The sequence below is a fragment of the Saccopteryx bilineata genome, chromosome 1 (assembly GCF_036850765.1).
Source record: "Saccopteryx bilineata isolate mSacBil1 chromosome 1, mSacBil1_pri_phased_curated, whole genome shotgun sequence".
NCBI lineage: Eukaryota > Metazoa > Chordata > Mammalia > Chiroptera > Emballonuridae > Saccopteryx > Saccopteryx bilineata.
Window position 1 is genome coordinate 86,426,406 of NC_089490.1, and position 19,561 is coordinate 86,445,966.

At 44.8% G+C, this 19,561-nt stretch overlaps 2 non-coding genes across 2 annotated transcripts; both read left to right on the forward strand.

The window, feature by feature from the left end:
* Positions 1–2,567: 2,567 nt before the first annotated feature.
* Positions 2,568–2,694, forward strand: LOC136321205 (small nucleolar RNA SNORA25). Its single transcript, XR_010728484.1, has one exon. It is a non-coding gene; the product is annotated as a small nucleolar RNA SNORA25 (small nucleolar RNA).
* Positions 2,695–4,398: 1,704 nt separating this feature from the next.
* LOC136321434 (U2 spliceosomal RNA) lies at positions 4,399–4,587 on the forward strand. The gene has a single exon (XR_010728680.1). It is a non-coding gene; the product is annotated as a U2 spliceosomal RNA (small nuclear RNA).
* The last annotated feature ends 14,974 nt before the right edge of the window (positions 4,588–19,561 follow it).

Consider the following 19,561-nt stretch of genomic DNA (forward strand, 5'->3'; position numbering starts at 1 on the left):
CAGGTGATGAGAGGTGACCTAGGGGCCATGTGCTTTGGGCAGTGTGGAACATTATGGGGTCCTGTCCTCTACATATTTCTTAGACCCCTTCTTTTCTATATTGAAACTCATACCATAGTTGATCCAACCCAAGCTCACACCTTGGAACACTCTGTGCCATTGAGCCCAGTTACAGCTTCAACTCCAGCCTATGCATAGAGCTCTGATGTGCTCATGTGATCACCTGCTAAACATCTCCACTTGGGTATTTAAAAGACCTTTCAAAATGGAAGGTGTGAACCTTCAAATCTGCTCTTCTCCAAGGATTTTTGTCTTGTTGTTTAGGACAAAAATCTTAGAAGTCACCCCAGAAACCTCTTTTTCTTTTACCATCCTCTATTTAACCCATCACTAAGTGCTAAAAATCCTAGCTTCAAAATCCACCCAATACCCCAGCATCTCATGGCCTTTACCACTGGTATTGTCATCCTTGCTGCAGTCATTTCTCACCTGGTTACTGCTGCCACACTTGCCCTCCTACAGTCTATTTTCATGGAGCAGCAGAGTGAATTTTCCAAAACATATATCAAAACAAGTGACTCTTGTCCTCTGATGTCCCAAAGTCCTTGCAATTGAACTTCAGGTCCCTGTCCAGGTCACGCGGGATCTAGCTCTGTGCTCCTCACCAACACCGCGCTCACTCTTGTTCACTCCACCCCAGCTGCACTGGCTTCCTTGCCCTTCTCAGACATTGGGGCTGCCCCCAGCTGGGGCCTTTGCCTGGAATGCTCATTCCTCACCACCTTCAGAGCTCTGTTCTGATGCCACCTTCTCAGAGAGGCCTTCCCTGTCCATTCTGCCCCAAATAGTTGCTCCCTCCACTCTGTCCCTTATTCTGCTTTGTTTTTCTTCATATACACCAATGTACTTCATAGAACTTCATGCAATATTTATTATTTGATGATTTTCTGTCTCCCCTGGAGCAGGTTCTTGGAGGGCATCCCTCTTTTTTCTTTGCTGTATTTCCACACTATGCTTCAAAGTACTCTCAGCTCATAGTGAGGTTGTAATAAGTATTTGTTGAATAAATGTATAAACTAAAAAAAAAATCTATTTTGCACCTGACCAATGGTGGCACTCTGGATTGAGCCTCAGCCCTGGATGCTGAGGACCCAGGTTCAAACCCAGTGGTTGGTGAGCTAGAACGCAGATCCTGGGCTTGAGCTTGGGGTCATCAACATGATCCCAAGGTCGCTGGCTTGAGCCCAAAGGTCATTGGTTTGGAGCCCAAGGTGGCTGGCTTAAAGCCCAAAGGTCTCTGGCTTGAACCCAAGGTCATTGGCTTGAGCAAGGGGTCACTGTCTCAGCTTGAGTCCCTCTCCCCCATCAAAGCACATATGAGAAGCAATCAATAAAAAACACTAAAGTGAAGCAACTATGAATTGATGCTTCTTACTCTCTCTCCTCCTTCTCTTCCCCTTCCTCTCTCTCTCTCTCTCTCTCTCTCTCTGGAAAAAAAAGAAAGAAAGAAGGCTATTTTATGTGATATGAGCATCAAGACCTCATTGTGAATGTCAAAAGCTGAATTCTGGCAGGTTTGTTATATGCATTCCTGCCTTAGCAGTTCTAAGTTTCCTCAAAGGTAATTAATGTTCTGTATTGGGTGGAGAGTCAGGGAGGAACAGCAATAAAGAGCTTGTCAATGAATATCTTCTTTTTTAATTAAAAAAATGTATTAATTGATTTTAGAGAAAGAGAAAAGGAGAGAGAGAAACATTGATTGGTTGTTCCACTTATTTAAACAAATCATTGGTTGATTCTTTTTTTTTTTTAGTGAGAGGAGGAGAGATAGAGAGACAGACTCCCGCATGCACCCCCACTAGGATCCACCTGGCAAGCCCACTACGGGACACTGCTCTGCTCATCTGGAGCCCTTGCTCCGTTGCAACCAGAGTAATCTTTTAGTGTCTGAGGCAGAGGCCATGGAGCCATCTTCAGTGCCTGAGAACAACTTTCTCATGCTAATCAAGCCATGGCTGCAGGAGGAGAGAGAAGGGGGAGGGGTGGAGAAGCAAATGGTCATTTCTCCTGTGTGCCCTGACCTGGAATTGAACCTGGAACATCCACATGCTGGCCACTACTCTACCACTGAGCCAATCGCTCAGGGCCTCATTGTTTGATTCTTGTAGGTGCCTGACTGGGGATCAAACCCACAATCTAGGTTTATCAGGACAATACTCTAATTAACTAAGCTACCCAACTGGAGCCAAATATTTTCTTTATTTTGTTGATATCAGGCTTGGACAGAGCAGAAAGAGAACATGTGTTTCTCAGCAAAATAACAAACATGTCCTTTTCCTAAGGGTCAGGAACAACTTTCTGCCTTCTATGGCATTACTGTCGGTAACCTCTGAAGAGAGAAAGGAAGCAGACTTGGAGTACCCACCTTACCCCCTGCAATTTGGAATCCAGGAGCTGGGGCACATCAGTATTCATCTGGCTGAACCCTGATGGGGGTGGGAGACTCATCTGAACTTGAGACTGGGGGAGAAAATGAAATATGTTATCTTAAAGAAGAGGGGTGGGATAGGTCATTTCAAAGAGAGCTTATGGGACCCAAACCAGGAGCTCTTAACGCTGTGACCTAAGATTGACGTTCTCCATAGGATGTAATAGACACTCAGTAGTGCTATGTTCCCCTGAGGAGAATACATTTAAAAAAAAAAAAAAAAAAGAAGAAGAGGGGTGGGGGCCTGACCTGTGGTGGTGCAGTGGAGAAAGCGCCGACCTGGAACACGAGGTCTCTAATTCAAAACCCGGGCTTGCCTGGTCAAGGTACATATGAGAGTTGATGCTTCCTGTTCCTCCCCCTACCTTTTTCTCTCTGCTCTCTAAAATGAATAAATAAACTCTTTTTATTATTATTATTATTATTATTATTATTATTTACAGAGAGAGAGAGAGAGATAGGGACAGACAGACAGGAATAGAGAGAGATAAGAAGCATCAATCATCAGTTTCTCGTTGTGACACCTTAGTTGTTCATTGATTGCTTTCTCATATGTGCCTTGACCACGGGCCTTCTGCAGACCGAGTGACCCCTTGCTCAGGGACCTTAGGTCCGAGCTGGTGAGTTTTTTTTTGCTCAACCCAGATGAGCTCATGCTCAAGCTGGCAGCCTTGGGGTCTTGAACCTGGGTCCTCCGTGTCCCAGCCTGATGCTCTATCCACTGTGCCACCGCCTAGTCAGGCTAAAATGAATAAATAAAATCTTAGAAATAAATAAATGAAAAGAAGAGACATGGAGATGGAAGCTTTCCAGAGAAAAGGAACCAAAACTAAAAAGGCCTCCAGGAAATAGGAGCAAGGAGGATTGGCTCTGAAGGTTGATGTTTCTGGAGAGCTGTGGAAAGTATATCATGAGGGAGAAAGTGGCTCTGGCCTGACCAGACAGGGCCCTGTGGGACACAAGAATGATTTTAAACTTGATTCTCAGTGCAAGAAACAGCCCTTGCAAGATGTGACAAGGTCAGTTTGAATTAAAACAGGTCCTGGCATGGATTGGAGCAGGCAGAGAAGATGCAGGGACACCAGGGAATCTGTTGGCAAGTGTCTAAGTGAGAGACGATGGTGCTTTAGACCAGTGAGAGAGATGGAGAGAAATGCAGACTTGACAGGTATTTGAGAGGTTAAATGACGGGGCTTGGTGATAAGTCAGATGCAGAGAATGAGGAAGGAAGAAAATCAAGGAGACGCCCATGTTTCTTGCTGGATCATAGATGGATGTGGTGCCGTTTATGATACCGGGAAGACTCCAGGTGGAGAGGCAGAGGAGGAAGGACGGACAGTAAACCAGAGAAGCAGGAGCGTCACCTGTGGAGTTTCGTGTCGCAGAAGTCAAGCTCAGGTTCCAAAACCAAAGTTAAAGCATGTGTAATGGGCTGAGAGCAAACCTTTGCCATGTATATAACTACTTCATCGTGAAAAAATAGAGACTAGCCTGACCTGTGGTGGCGCAGTGGATAAAGTGTCGACCTGGAAATGCTGGTCGCCGGTTCGAAACCCTGGGCTTGCCTGGTCAAGGCACATATGGGAGTTGATGCTTCCAGCTCCTCCCTCCCTTCTCTCTCTCTGTCTCTCCTCTCTCTCTCTCTGTCTCTCCCTCTCCTCTCTAAAATGAATGAATAAATAAATAAATAAATTTAAAAAAGAAAAGAAAAAATATAGAGACTAGTGAAAGAAATAGGAAAATGACAAATAACCTGACAGAAAACTGGGCAACTGATATGGAAGGATGATTTGCAGAAGGAAGGATCCAAATTTCCAGTAGACATATGAAAAGATGTACAATGTCCCTAGAATATACAGGAATGCAAATGTTATGGGTTGAATTGTGTCTTCCTCAAAAAAGGTATGTTGATCACTTCTTGGCCATTTGGCTAAGATCAAGTGTAGTATCTTCTTATCAGTTTAATATCTGATACATCCTCTATCTGAAGACAATATATTAAATGGATTTTTGGAACTAGGAGATGGAATAGGAGCTTGCTCCGTCCACTCCACACATCGACTTGGTGTTACAGGAGTTCCAGGAACTGTGCACCCCCTTCGGGTTGGAGGTGGGGGAGATATGTTGAAGTCCTAACCCCAAAACCTCAAAATGTGGCCTTATTCGGAAATAAGGTTGTCACAGATGTTAGTAATTAAGATGAGGTCATACTTGAGTAGGGTGGGCCCTTAATTCAAAATGACTGGTGTCCTCCTTAGACAGTGAAGGCCATGAGACGACAGAGACACAGGGAGGACGCCATGTGAGGACAAAGAATTGGAATGATGCACCAAAGACTGACAGCACCACAGCAATTAGGAAGAGGGAAGGGAGAATCCCTCAGCCCCTAGAGATTTCAGAGGGAGCAAAGCCTTGGGAAACATGGATTTTGGTCTTCTAGTCTCCAGAACTGTGAGACAATAAATAGCTGTTGTTTTTTTAAAGGCATGAGTTGGTAGTACTTGGTTACAACAGCCCTAGAAACCAATACAGTAAATTAAAACAACACTGAAATGCCTTTTTATTTCTCTCATGAGCTTGGTAAAAATACAAAAAAAGATTATTATAATATCCAAAGCAGGTGAGGATGTGAGAAAATTTCCGCCACCACAGCTGGTTGGCATGGGATTTAGTGACACCTATTTGAAGGGCAATTTGGCAGTACACTACCAAATAGAAGTCAAGCCTGACCTGTGGTGGCGCAGTGGATAAAGCGTCGACCTGGAAATGCTGAGGTCGCCGGTTCGAAACTCTGGGCTTGCCTGGTCAAGGCACATATGGGAGTTGATGCTTCCAGCTCCTCCCCCCTTCTCTCTCTGTCTCTTCTCTCTCTCTCTCTCTCTCTCTCTCTCTCCCCCTCTCCTCTCTAAAATGAATTTAAAAAAAAAAAAAAAAAAAAAAAGAAGAAGCCTGACCAGGCAGTGGTGCAGTGGATAGAGCGTCGAACTGGGATGCGGAGGACCCAGGTTCGAGACCCCGAGGTCGCCAGCTTGAGCGCGGGCTCATCTGGCTTGAGCAAAAAGTTCACCAGCTTGGACCCAAGGTCGCTGGCTCCAGCAAGGGGTTACTCGGTCTGCTGAAGGCCCACGGTCAAGGCACATATGAGAAAGGCAATCAATGAACAACTAAGGTGTCGCAACAAAAAACTGATGATTGATGCTTCTCATCTCTCCGTTCCTGTCTGTCTGTCCCTATCTATCCCTCTCTCTGTCCCTGTAAAAATAAAACAAAACAAAAAAAAAAAACAAATAGAAGTCAAAAGGCCCATGACCTGGAACTCGGCAATTCCTGTTCTTTTTATTGTGGAGAACTACATGTATTCACAGAAGAATTTTGTATACAAAATGTAATGACAAAAAGCCAGCAAATTCATCATGTCTATTGATAGACAATGATTACAAAAAAAAACTGGTTTGTCCTTTTTCAAAGAGGATTCACTGGAAAGTTAAGGAAGTTAAGTTTTGGAGCCCCTCATTTGCGCCAGCTCCTTTGAATTCCCAGGAGGGGCTCTAGAAATTTCTCTGTGTAACTTTGTATTATTTTTTTTAAAAGAATTTGCTTCCAAATGTGTATGTGTCAGGCCTTATAAAAATTGAATGTGGCCCTGGCCGGTTGGCTCAGTGGTAGAGCGTCGGTCTAGCGTGCGGAGGACCCGGGTTCGATTCCCGGCCAGGGCACACAGGAGAAGCGCCCATTTGCTTCTCCACCCCTCCGCCGCGCTTTCCTCTCTGTCTCTCTCTTCCCCTTCCGCAGCCAAGGCTCCATTGGAGCGGAGATGGCCCGGGCGCTGGGGATGGCTCTGTGGCCTCTGCCTCAGGCGCTGGAGTGGCTCTGGTCGCAACATGGCGACGCCCAGGATGGGCAGAGCATCACCCCCTGGTGGGCAGAGCGTCGCCCCATGGTGGGCGTGCCGGGTGGATCCCGGTCGGGCGCATGCGGGAGTCTGACTGTCTCTCCCTGTTTCCAGCTTCAGAAAAAAAAAAGAAAAACAAAAACAAAAACAAAAAAAAAATTGAATGTGTCCCTGTAACACTATATAATACATGCTGATAATTTTGTTTGTTTGTTTGTTTTAGTTAAGAAGAGGGGAGATAGGCAAACTCCTACATGCACTATGACCAGGATCAACCCAGCAACCCTGTCTGGGGCTGATGCTCAAACTAATTGAGTGATTCGCAGCTGGAGGGAAAGAGTGGGGGATCAGGGAGGGGAGGAGAAGCAGATGGTCACTTTTCCTATGTGTCCTGATCGGGAATTGAACCTGGGACGTCCATACTCTGGGCTGATGCTCTATCCATTGAGCCACTGGTCAGGGCTCTGACAGTTTAAAAAGAAATGAGACAGATGATTAGAGAGGGGAAGGTTTCACCAAGCTTCTGAATTCTCACAGAGGACTGAAAATTAGTTTGTCAATCAAAAGTTCCTGGTGACTTTAGTGGGCACTTTCAGTGGAATGGTGGGTAAGAAATGGCAGACTATCTGAAGGGATGATGACAGTTGGGGACCGTGAGTGTGTGTGAATAGCCCTTTCAAGAAAACTGGCGGTGATGGGCGATGAGCGACAGGAAAAAGTCTTATGAGGGAGGGTGTTCTAATAAAAAAGAAGTTTTAACCTGACCTGCAGTGGTGCAGTGGATTAAGCGTAGGCCTGGAGTGCTGAGGTCACCGGTTTGAAGCCCCAAGCTGCCTGGTCAAGGAATGTATGGGAGTTGATGCTTCCTGCTCCTCTCCCCCCTTCTCTCTCTCTCTCTCCCTCCTCGCTAAAATAAAATTTTAAAAAAATTAAAAAAAAAAAAAGAAGCTTTAGCCTCTGTGTTGAGCACAGAACCAGGTGGTACCCAGTGTTGAGGTCCAGTAATAGCAATACTGAAAATATTTGTCATTTTGACAACTCAGCCTCCAAACATTCTTCCAATTTGAGGAATTATTTTAGGCCCTCATCTCCCATTACAGAAACCGAAATGGCTCAAACATCACCTTCTTCCACCGACCAGATAGCCAGCATGGCCATGTGACCCAGGGTGAGCCTGTCCCAGGCTCTCAAGTAGAAGATGGAGTGCCCCAGAGTGTCTGTGCCAGCTGACCATTTCTGTGGCATGGTCTTGGCTGCCCTTTGCCCTCTTGGTTCAGGTCTATTTTCTAAGCCACTTCTCTAGCCTTGTTGCTATTCCATGATCTACTCCACATTATACCAATAAGTTCCTCTCCTGCACAAGCCAGCCTGCTAATTTCAACCCTCTGCCACCAGGAACAGGACTGGTACAAGCAGCTTTCCCCCATTTCTCAGGAATATTGAACGAGATGAGCAGAATCTTTCTCAATCTCATGCTTTTTTCCTGCAAAATTTTCTGGAAACTTTGATGTCTGCTACCACTTGCTTCAACTAGAATTTCATAAAGGGTGATATTTGATCTGGCACAAAAAGTATGGTTTTATTTATTGTGGGTTTAATACTAACCTTGCTCTTGTGCTCTGCCATCCAGGAACCCAGGATCCTGGAAGGCTGAGATTCCTTCCCATTGTGAGATAACCTGCCAAATAGGAAGATTTTTACGACTCTCAGCACTTGGAGCTTTTGTTCCTTGTGTAAGAGGTAAAATGATTGCGAGGAGAGAGCATGAAGTTTACAGTTGGGATACTGTGCACAGGTCCAAGCCTGCCTTTAACTAAGTGAGTGCCCTTTGCAAGACTCTGAAGTGCTCTGAGCCCCAGTCTCTTCATTTGTAAAGGGGCATAGCTGTACTCCTATCAGTGAGTAATCTGGAAAACCCTGGATGCTGTCACACGGCAGCCCCTACTAAAGAAAGAGTCAGAAATGGTCCATGTGCAAAAGTTGTTATGCTTTGTTTCTCGGACCTCAGGAACCTGGACCCAGGGACCATTAGAGCTTGGGTGTCAAGGGCAGCCAGCTTTGGAGGTCAGTGGTCCATGAACCCATGAGCCAGGCTAGTGTGCAGGCCCCGCCCAGTCAAGGTGATGACTCAACAGGACGGGTTAAATGCAAGACTTACACAGGGACTTAGGCAGCAGAGAGACACAAAGAACAAAGCTCAAAGTAGGAGTCAGTGCAGTGGGAGCTCTGAGGAGGCCGGAGTCAGGACGGAGATGCAAGGGCAGAGCAGTTGCCGCTGGTGCCCAGCACCTATCCCTTTGGTCCTTTCCTGTACCTGCAGCTGCAGGAGACAGGTCCCTGTATGCGGACAGCTTTTACCTCCAGTACCCTCTTGGCTCTGCTTCTCAGCCTAAGGATTTTTTTTCTGGAGCTGTGGGAACTTACTCAGCCCATTGTCCAGGGCAGTCCAGAAGGGCCAGAGATTTCAAACCTCCAGGGCCATAGGAGTCAGTGGATAAATCCCCACAGTGCTGTGGTGTACTTTCGTGGCCCCTCAGCTGGCGCCCAGAGGGACTGAGCCCCACAGCGGTAGCCTATCTGTTGGCTTTCCTCACTTCCCTGTCTCATTTTCCCTCTCCTTCACTGTGCTTCCTGGAATCTCCTTTAAAATAAACTACTGGCCCTGGCCGGTTGGCTCAGTGGTGGAGCGTCAGCCTGGTGTGCGGGAGTCCCGGGTTTGATTCCCTGCCAGGGCACACGGGAGGGGCGCCCATCTGCTTCTCCACCCCTCCCCCTCTCCTTCCTCTCTGTCTCTCTCTTCCTCTCCTGCAGCTGAGGCTCCATTGGAGCTGGGGATGGCTCTGTGGCCTTTGCCTCAGGCGCTGGAGTGGCTCTGGTCGCAATGGAGCGATGCCCCGGATGGGCAGAGCATTGCCCCCTGGTGGGCGTGCTGGGTGGATCCCGGTCGGGTGCATGCGGGAGTCTGTCTAACTGCCTCCTCGTTTCTGGCTTCAGAAAAATACAAATAATAATAATAATAATAATAATAAATAAATAGAATAAACTACCAAGTTCTGGTCTCAGGATCTTTGGGGGAATCTGAATTTAGATGGGAGAACTAGGAGAGAAGCAGAAATGGAAAATCCACTTCAGGTGCTGAGAAGCAGTGGACACTTGCTCAGGGACAATGAGATGATGACCTGTTGCCTCCTGAGTGACACTCCATTCTCCACAGGCCAACTGTGCAGATGGGGAGGATTTCCCATTAGCTGAACTTCCCAGCGTACCAGAGGGAAGCTGAGTGTGTCTCTGCTCCTTTCAAACTGAAGGCACCTAACCAGACTCTTCATGAGGATGCCTGCCATTTGTTAAGCACCTACTGTGTGCTAGGCCCTGTGCCAGGCACTTCACCTTCATTATCTCTCATCCTCATAGCAAGTCCACTTCTAGGTATACAAAATGGAAAGCAGTATCTCAAAGAGAAATTCATTTATGTATGTTCATTGCAGAAGTATTTATGATAGATGAAAGGTGGAAAAACCAAAGCATCTATCAACAGATGAATGCACCAACAAAATGTGATATATACATAAAATAGAATACCACTCAGCCTAAAAAAAGGAATAAAATTCTGACACATAATACATGTATGAACCCGAAGACACTGTGATAAGTGAGGGAAATTAGACACAAAAGAATATTGCATGATTTAACTTACATGAAGTCCCTAGAATAGGCAAATTCCATGGAGACAGAAAGAATAGAGGTTAACAGGGGCTGGAGGTGGGGAATGGGTAATTATTGTCTAATGGGCAGAGAGTATCAGTTCATGATACTGAAAAAGAGCTGGAAACAGTTGGTAATGGTTATATAACATTTTAAATGTAATACTTAATGCCACTGATTATACACTAAAAATGGTAAATTTTATGTTATGTATATTTTTATCATCATTAAAATAAAAACTTGTAATAACCAAAAACAACAGAAATAGATGCAAAACATGGGAAGCAGCCCAATTGTCCTCCAACAGATGAATGGATAAGTAACTTGGGTGCACCCATATAATGGAATAAAATGTAATGAACTATTCATACACATGAGCACTTGGATTAATCACAAAGGCATTATGTTGAGTGAAAGAAGTTAACCTCAAAAGGTGATATACTGCTTGACCAGGCAGTGGCACAGTGGATAGAGCATCGAACTGGGATGTGGAGGACCCAGGTTCGAGACCCCGAGGTCACCAGCTGCAGCACGGGCTCATCTGGCTTGAGCAAAGCTCACCAGCTTGGATCCAAGGTCGCTGGCTTGAGCAAGGGGTTACTTCGTCTGCTGAAGGCCCACGGTCAAGGCACATATGAGAAAGCAATCAATGAACAACTAAGGTGTCACAACGAAAAACTAATGATTGATGCTTCTCATCTCTCTCCCTTCCTGTCTGTCTGTCCCTATCTATCCCTCTCTCAGATTCTCTCTCTCTGTTTCTATAAAAAAAAAAAGGTGATATACTGTATGGCTCCATTATATGACATTCTCGAAAAGACAACACTATGGAGATGGAGAACAGATCAGGGGTTGTCAGGGGTTAGGGGTGGGAAAAGTGTGTTTATAAAGAGATATGAGCCTAACCAAGTGTTGGTGCACAGTGGATAGAGCATCGGACTGGGACACAGAGGACCCAGGTTCGAAACCCTGAGGTCACCAGCAGGAGCATGGGCTCACCAGCTTGAGCATGGGGTCACTGGCTTGAGCATAGGATCATAGACATGACTCCATGGTTGCTGGCTTGAGCCCAAAAGTCACTGGCCTGAAGCCCAAGGTCGCTGGCTTAAGTTCAAAGTCACTGGTTTGAGCAAGGGGTCATTCACTTTGCTGTAGCCCTCCAATCAAGGCACATATAAGAAAGCAATCAGTGAACAACTAAGGCAGTGGTTCTCAAAGTGGGCGCCAGGGTGCACTGGTGCATCCTAGAAGATTTCCCGGTGCACCTTATGGTATTCCAGAGAAATATGTGCCTGTTGGGGACCAAAAAAACAACAAAGTTTTTGGAGTTTAGATTTTTTGGGGACAGAGGTGTGGGGAATTGGCTGTAAGCTGACATTTTGCCCAACCCCCCACCTCACTTGCCTGATTAGGTTACAAAAGGCTGTTAAGCTGTGGTGCTGGATTGTTTACACTACCTGCCATGTTCCCTGGAAAGACTGGAGGCAAGTTTCTTCTATCCTTTGTTTGGTGTAAAGTTAAGATTATATGTATGGTTGGGGTTTTGGATTGATGATTAAACATAAGGAATTGTCTCTTGAAGCCTTTTGGATTTCTATAAAAGAAGAATATGTGGCAATATCTAAAAAAGCTTTGAACATTTTACTACAATTTTCAACATCCTCTATGTGAATTAGGATTTTCTACCCTCAACACAATTAAGAGTAAAAAGAGAGGAATTCTTTAATGAATTGATGAGGAAATGAGAGTTTGCCTTTCAAATATATGCTCAAACATTGAAGAAATTGCTAAGACACATCAGGCTCATGTTTCTCATAAACACAAAAATGAAAAAACTTAACACATTTGCACCGGGACCTGCCGAATTTACTAAATCTTACTAAGAATGTATCTATATATATAAAAAAATAATTTTTGTTTGTTTTTTAATTTTTTAACCCTTCTTTTTTTATGAATTCTAAAGAGCGTAACTCAAAAAATGTAACAAAAACGTTTTTTAATGTCAGAATAAATTTAATTTTGTCATATTTATTTTGTTTAATTACCATAAAAGCATGCTTGGACTTTATATATTTTTTCTTTAATATTTGACTTAATTATTATAACATATTTCTCAGAAATTTGTATATAGTGAGCCTACAATTATCTGTAGGATTTTAAATGCGCCCGACTTCAAAAAGTTTGAGAACCTCTGAACCAAGGCATCACAATGAAGACTTGATGCTTCTCATCTCTCTCCCTTCCTGTCTGTTCCTATCTGTTCCTCTCTCTGTCTCTCTATCTCTCTGTCTCTGTTGCAAAAAAAAGAAGAGATAGCATGAGGGGAGGTATTTTGGGAGGGAAACCTGTTCTGCACTCTGATTGTGGTGGTGATTATACTAATCTGTACATACATATGTTAAAATTCATAGAACTATTCACCAATATTTTTTTTAAGTCAAGTTGATTGCATGGTAATTTAAAATAAAAAATAAATGAGAAAAAAAATAAATAAATGAGAGACGCAGATTGAGTGACCTGCTCAAGGTCACACAGCTCCGTAGTGGTGGGCTGGGATGTGGATCCAGGTCTATCTCCTTCCAAGAGGGCCTCCTCTCCACCACACTGCCTCACAGAGGGCTAGTGTGAGGGGAAAATAAGAGAAGGGAGTGAAAGCCTTTTTTAAATAGTTAAGGGCTATATAAATGTTAGGAATCCTTATTAATTAGGGAACCTGGCTGTTCCTCCAACCTCAATTTAATGAAAACAGTATTATTATTGATTTGTGCATTCAAATCTGATCTTTTTTTTTTTTTTTTTGTATTTTTCTGAAGCTGGAAACGGGGAGAGACAGTTAGACAGACTCCCACATGCGCCCGACCAGGATCCACCCGGCACACCCACCAGGGGGCGACGCTCTGACCACCAAGGGGCGATGCTCTGCCCCTCCAGGGCATCGCTCTGCCACGACCAGAGCCACTCTAGCACCTGGGGCAGAGGCCAAGGAGCCATCCCCAGCACCCGGGCCATCTTTGCTCCAATGGAGCCTTGGCTGCTGGAGGGGAAGAGAGAGACAGAGAGGAAGGAGGGGGGGTGTGGAGAAGCAAATGGACGCTTCTCCTATGTGCCCTGGCCGGAAATGGAACCCGGGTCCCCCGCACGCCAGGCTGACGCTCTACCGCTGAGCCAACCGGCCAGGGCAAATCTGATCTTTAATATATTAAAAACTGGGGTTCTAAAAAAACAAAACAAAGCAAACAAACAAATAACAAAACAACAGGTGATGTCTTTGCTCCTTCTTCCCTAAAGTTCATGTCTTTTGAAAAGAGCTAAAAATGGAATATCTGGCCACAGTTTAACATAAAAAGATTGCCTACTCATGGGTGATGGCATTGCAGGGTGGGCAGGCCTCTGCAAGGGGTGGGGTGGGGTGGAGTCATTATCACCAAAGACCAAGAGAGGGTGAGCCAAATTCTCGGGGTGGGGAGGAGATAGGGCCTAGTGTCAACCCTGTGCCCAGAGAGGAGCAAGAGTCAGACTGACCACGATTCAAAGTGTCTCCACCACCTGGCAGGGGAGATAGCATGATCATGAAAAAGTGTCTCCACCATTCCCTACAATGAGAATTTACTGTCATTCAAGCTCTCTGAGCCTCAGTTTCCTGATCTGTAACATGGGGCAGTAACAACACTCATCTCATAGATTCTATTTTGGTGAAGATTAAGTGGATGGTAAGGTTCCGATCAGTGGTTGACACATCACTGAGAGTCAATGAATAGAAACAATTATGCTAATAATAAAAACAACAATACTGTATTTCCTCATGTATTAGACGCATATTTTTTGGAAAAAACTTGGGGTCTAAAAACTGGATGCATCTTATACAGTGGTTGTGGCATTTCAAATGCCATAGATGGAACTGAGGACAAGGCAATATATGAAGACAGTGATTTGCATCAGACACAGATGAGGACAAGCTAATCGATGGGAGTTTTGACAGTGATGAGGAGTTGTATGAATTTTATGATTAAACTTGAGTTCAATACCTTTATGTAATACATTTTTTTTTTTCAAATTTTGGGCCCCAAAATTAAGGTGTGTCTTATACATGGGAGCGTCTTATTCATGGGGAAATACGGTAATTACCAAGCTCATAGGTTCATATAACAAAAAATAACTTCAAAGTGAACCACAACAATTACAGAGATCAGAAAAAATACTCATGCCCTGGCTGGTTGGCTCAGCGGTAGAGCGTCGGCCTGGCGTGCGGGGGACCCGGGTTCGATTCCTGGCCAGGGCACATAGGAGAAGAGCCCATTTGCTTCTCCACCCCCCCTCCTTCCTCTCTGTCTCTCTCTTCCCCTCCCGCAGCCAAGGCTCCATTGGAGCAAAGATGGCCCGGGCGCTGGGGATGGCTCCTTGGCCTCTGCCCCAGGTGCTAGAGTGGCTCTGGTCGCGGCAGAGCGACGCCCCCTGGTGGGCAGAGCGTCGCCCCTGGTGGGCGTGCCGGGTGGATATCGGTCGGGCGCATGCGGGAGTCTGTCTGACTGTCTCTCCCCGTTTCCAGCTTCAGAAAAATACAAAAAAAAAAAAAAAAAAAAAGAAAAGAAAAAATACTCATATCTATTAATACAACATCAGTTTACTATTCTTTTCCAGTGGACTACCCACTCCTGATCAGGTAGTTAGTTGGCTTGGTAGGCATGAATGAAATAAAAGCAAGGGCAGTTCATTGGTTCATTCCTTTATTTATCCAATGGAGGCACAATGATAGGTGCTAAAGATTCAGGAGCAAACAGGACAAATGAAGTTTCTGTACTCTTGGAACTTCAGGATCAGAAAGGTAGACAGACTGTAAGCAAGTAATCATATTAGTGACCAAGACAGTTTAGACAGTACTAAGTGCTTTGTAGACAATAAAATGAACTGACAGGATAGAGTAAACTGGATGGCCATTTCCACAGGGTGACAAGGAAGTTCTCCTTGAGGAGGTGACCATTGAGTTGTGTTCTGAGACATTTATTTATTTATTATTTTAGCACACAGTGAGAGACAGAGCAAGACAAGGGAGAGAGATAAGAAGCATCAACTTTTCATTGTAGCATCTTAGTTGTTCATTGATAGCTTTCTCATACATGCCTTGACCAGGGGGCTCCAGCCAAGCCAGTGACCCTTGCTCAAGCCAGAGACACTGGGCTTTAAGCCAGGGACCTTTGGGCTCAAGCCAGCAACCTATGGGCTCAAGCTGGCGGCCTTTGGGATCCTGCTCAAGCTGAAGAGCAACATTGGGGTTTCAATCTGCCGACCTCAGCATTTCGGGTCAATGCATTATCTACTGTACTAGTCAGGTGAGAATGATATTCTCAGAGAAGATCAGGAAGGATGACATGGGCCAGCTCACCTTGAGGTAAGTTGGCCTGAGTGAGAAGTTTCCATTTTAAGTTAAAGGAGAAGCCAGGGGTGGGTTCTTTAAAACTATTTAGGTGATGCAACTATTTATAGTTAGGTGATGTAAATATTTAAGGTTATCAGGCCAAGCTTTCCAAACTGAGGTTAGCTTTGCTAATGGGCTGGGGCACTCATGCAAAGCTGGAAAGACATGGGCAGAAATCGAGGTATGCTGTGACATTACAGGCTGTGTGAGGTTCTGCAGACCATGGGATAAGAATCCAGTTCAGAGGGCAGGCATTGAGCTCCAGAGCTGGTTGATTATCTGTCTATCTATCTATCTATCTATCTGTCATCTATCTATCTATTTTTAGAGAGATAGGAAGGGCAATTGAGAGAGAAAAAGAGAGAGAGAGAGAGAGAAACATCAATTTGTTGTTCTACCTATTTATGTATTCACTGGTTGATTCTTGTATGTGTTCCAGCTGGAGACTGAACTTGCAAATTTGGTGTATTGGGACAATGTTCCAACCAAGGTACCGGCCAGGGCCAGAGCTGGCTGATTTTTATAGCAGAATGGTTACTAAAAGGAATTTGGAGAGCTCTCAGCAGCACTTGGGGTGCTGGAGAATTGGGCTCAAAAAATGGCCGCCACTGGAACCTCAGCCAAAACAATGCCACAAAACTAGTCCGGGAAGGTATTGGCTGTTGACACTGTTAAACACTGGATGTCATAACTCATTTTGCCACCTGCACTGGCCCTTGGGTGCTGCCAGTGCTGCTGTGTACGGTCATATTAGATGGCAGAGTGAGTGTTCCTGATTGATGGAGGTTAAGTAATCCACCTTACTGCAGCTGCAAGGAAGTTGGAGAGCCAGGATCAGCATGTTCATAATCTATGAACTCTGCTTCCATCAAGGTGGGGGATTTCTCAACCAGGGGAAAGAGCATCCGACCAAATTAAAGGTTCAGGTTATAGCAAGGGGACTAACGACAGAGTGGTTAGTCAGAGAACTTCAACCTTCTTCAAAGGAATGAAGAAGGTTGAACTCGGTTACTGGCAGTGGGAATGGAGAGGAGGATACAGATTTTATTGAGAGTACAATGGAAGTTAATGATAAATTAGATGCAGAGCAGAAGGAGAGAAGAGTATCTAAAATGCCTCATGAATGCCTGTAGCTTCAGGAATTGGATGAGTGACAATGTCATTAACCAGGCTAGGTCATCCAGGAGGGTTGTGTTTTGGGAAAATGATCATAGGTCACTTATTTTTGACAAGCTGAATTTGAGTATCTGGACACACCACCAGAGATAGACAATGGGCACAAGTATGCAGTGGTGTGCTAGTAAATGACTAACAACAGACACTCTGAAATGTAGCATTTCCTAGTTTCTGTAGTGTAAATACACTTTCCAGCTACCAACCTGTTACTAAAAGTGCATATGGAAAAAGGCACACAATTAGCTGTCAGGGGCTCAGCTGAGGGTCCAGTATACTGTTTGGCTATATGTGAGGACAGAGCAAAACCAATAACAGAACCTTTAGGGGCAGACTGAAAAAGAGGAGCTCTTACAGGGCACAGCTGTTAGAAGGAAAACCAAGAGGGAATGGGCACTTCAAGATCAAGCCCAGTTGGGGTTGTCAAGCTCTCCAAATGACGAATTAGCTTCATTTGTTCATTCATTCATTCATTCACTCATTCATTCTCTTAGCAATCTCCTCCTAGACAGTGAGCTCTTTGAGGGCAGAGACTTTGTATAACTCAGCTCTGTCCTCTAGGGATACCATACAGTAGGCACTCAGCAAATAATTCCACAAATATCTCGGGGAAGATTTATGTCCACCAGTTTCATGAGGCAATACAAAAATAACTGGATATATGTTACAAGGAGACATTTTGGCTCAACACAAGACAAATCTTCCCAGCAAGTCTTTCTGTAAACAAACACCTCTTGTTTAGTCTGTCCCACACCATTCCAGTTCTTCTGAGAACTGTTGCCCTACGTTCCAACTACAAGGGTCTCAAGGCAGTCACTCTTCTCTACATGATTCTACGCATTAATCCAGTTGTGGGCACCTGACCCAGCTGGGATTTTTGGAACCAGAACTTGGAGTAAGTTCCTCTCACGTGGCAGGAGTTGTGGGAGAAGGGGTGGCAGAGGTGGCAGCATCCAGAGGTTTCCTGCTGTATCTGAAGTTAGCCTCTGTGAAAGTCTCTTTGAAAATACCAGCAGAGCCTGACCAGAGGGTGGCGCAGTGGATAGACCGTCGAACTGGGATGTGGAGGACCCAGGTTCAAGAACCCAAGTTCGCCAGCTTGAGCGCAGGCTCATCTGGTTTGAGCAAAGCTCACCAGCTTGGACCCAAGGTCGCTGGCTCGAGCAAGGGGTCACTTGGTCTGCTGGAGGCCCACGGTCAAGGCACATATGAGAAAGCAATCAATGAACAACTAAGGTGTTGCAACGAAAAACTGATGATTGATGCTTCTCATCTCTCTCCGTTCATGTCTGTCTATCCCTACCTATCTCTCTCTCTGACTCTCTCTCTGTCTCTGTAAAAAAAAAAAAAAAAGCGGTGGTTCCCTGGTTCCATGTAGTCTTAGGTCCATCTGTACCCCTAGCCCTTCCTTCTGTGCCATTACATAGCCCCACATTCCTCCAATAGTTTCCCTTTACCCAAGCAGGAACCACTTTTCTGTACTCAGCAACCAAGGATCCTGATAAATACCTGAGAACTTTCCAAATATGTAATGTCATCCATGCAAAGTAATGTAGTTTTCGTTACTGAAAGTACTCATGCAGTTTAAATGACTACGTGAAAGGGGTTTAAAAGAGGGGATTTCTGCCACAGGTGGAAGCCCTAAAATAACAGCAACCTCCATGTAAATGCTTGCCGTGTGCCAAGTGTGTAAGGTAGCTGGGGGGGGGGGGGGGGGGGGAGAGGCTGGGTTTGATCCAGGTTTAGTAAGAGAAAGTTCTTTATTATGAAGCTAGAGCTTCTCAAACTTTTTAGTCTCAGGATCCTTTTATGATCTTAAAAACTGGAAGACCTTAAAGAATTTTTGTTTGTATGGGTTATATCTATGGTTACCATAATGGAAATAAAAATTGAGAAATTTAATGATTTATACAGAACAAAACCCCATCACATTAACATAAATACTTTTATTACAAATAACTATTTTTTAAAACAAAAGTTAGATGAGTGGCATTGTTTCACATTTTTTGCAAATCTCTTCTATATCTGACTTAACGGAAGACAGCTGTATTCTCCTGCCTGCTTCTTCATTCAATATGTTGCTTTGAATATAAAGAAAAGCTACCCTCATAGAGATAGGCACTTGGAAAAAACTTCACGAACTTCCTGAAAGGGTTTCAAGTGCCCCCAGGAGTCTCAGACCACTTTGAGAACCACTGCAGTAACTAGACTTCTTAAAGGCTCTATGCAGCCATTGAATATTACAGCTGGCATGTCCACCATGGCCAACACATTTTAAACAAATTTAAAAAGGTAGTGGTGGTGAGGAAACTTGAATTCTCTTGTGTTGGGTAAACAAGTGTTTAGATTTGTTCACTTGTATTTTGTATTGGCATGGGCAGCACCATGTGTGTATAGCAGGGGTCCCCAAACTTTTTACACAGGGGGCCAGTTCACTGTCGCTCAGACTGTTGGAGAGCCAGACTATAAAAAAAAAAAAGAACAAATCCCTGTGCACATTGCACATATCTTATTTTAAAGTAAAAAAACAAAACGGGAACAAATACAATATTTAAAATAAAGAACGAGTAAATTTAAATCAACAAACTGACCAGTATTTCAATGGGAACTATGCTCCTCTCACTGACCACCAATGAAAGAGGTGCCCCTTCTGGAAGTGCAGTGGGGGCCGGATAAATGGCCTCAGGGGGCTGTATGCGGCCCACGGGCGTAGTTTGGGGACCCCTGGTGTATAGTTTATGGAGGGCTGTGGGTGCTTGCCCTCAGGGCAGCAGCTTGCAGTTAGCCTTCTTGCACGGGAGGGGCGATTATTTGCTATTGTTTGCTGGAGGGTTTTTCCCCCCTAGCCTGTTTTGGGTAGGGAGCCTAGAGAAAGAGTGCTGAAGGGCAT